Below are 1,467 nucleotides of genomic sequence, written 5' to 3' on the forward strand. Positions count from 1 at the left end.
GGTATGTTAAACGCTGAAGCATATGAAATTAATATTCACATTGTTTTGCAATGGAGATGATCAATTGTATGTATTACAAAACCAAGATGTCCAACAGTGCCCCCTGTCATTTTGTTTTCTGGTTGAAAGTTAATAAACTCAGATCAAGGGGCTTTGTGTTACCTTGTTAGCAACTCAAAACAAGAGTTCTGACTTAACTTCCACAGCCCCTTCCGGCTTGGACATGTCCATGGTTTTGCATAACCCCAACCATATAATTGACAGTGTCAGAAATGCCCCCCTTGCTATATTACTGTGACCAAGAAAGCATGAACTTCACTATTCTTTTCACAAGTAGACATGGTGACAACCTGCTGTAGGTGGCTGTGACTAATATTTATGGAATTGCTGCTCTGAATTTTTGGCTCCAATGGAACTGTTAGGTGCCTATCTGGCTTTTGCATATTACTATTCACTTTGGATCTCCTTAACCAGTGTAATCATTTCCATATCCGTCCAGGAATGAAAGGAAAATCTTTTTCCCTAGGATTGGCAGCCTATAACTGTGTGACATCAATCAACCCAGTACACTTATCCTGATTGTGTGTTGTGGGGGCAGGAGGGCATGGGGCAAGAATTCTTTAGATAGGGGGTCAAGACCAAATTGTGAAAAAGCACTTTTCAATACAGTGAAAATAAGGATGACATTTAAATAGTGGCAATGTTTTGGGAAGGTACCCAAGCAGAAGGCTTTCAGGGTGGAGGTATTGAGTGCTTTGTTTTTTGTTGTTGTTGTTGTTGTTCTTGTTATTGTTATTCCTTTTTTTTTATTTAATGAGTATAACAAACTGAGTAGCCAGAAAGAGCTACATATAAAGTAGCACCACTTTGGAGGGTCTCATGTGCTACTGACTGGGCTAGCTGGGCAACCACTGGCACCACTTTTAAATGCCAACAATAAACTATCTGTGCGGTGTCAACATTTAAATGCATTTCATAACCTAAATGGTGATAAACCTATGGAAAAAATTAAAACATAATGCCCTTGTCTTTTTCTGATTTTAGAATAAGTTTCTTAAATCTTGGCTGTGTGGCCATACTGATGAGGAGTTATGGATATTAGTTCAAGAATGAATTTTTTGTTGTTAAAATATGCATAGCATAACATTTTCCATTTGAACCATCTTCAAGTATATAGTCAGTGACATTATTGTGCAGCTATCACCACAGTGCATTTAACCCTCCCCAATGCATTTTTTCATCTTTAAGATGACTTTAGGAGGCAAGTTTAATTCCACACTTGACACTGGGATTTCTTTTACTTTTGCATACTTTTATCACATCTGAGAATATTCTCTGAGCTCAAAAGATCCTCAGTGGAGAAGTCCAATATGAGGGAGGTTTAGATGACCAAATGTCTCTGGAATATCATGGTTATTTTGTCTCTAAAGTAAAACAGTAACTGTAAGTGACTTCCAGGTCCAACTT

This window comes from Urocitellus parryii, chromosome 1 (genome assembly GCF_045843805.1).
Source record: "Urocitellus parryii isolate mUroPar1 chromosome 1, mUroPar1.hap1, whole genome shotgun sequence".
NCBI lineage: Eukaryota > Metazoa > Chordata > Mammalia > Rodentia > Sciuridae > Urocitellus > Urocitellus parryii.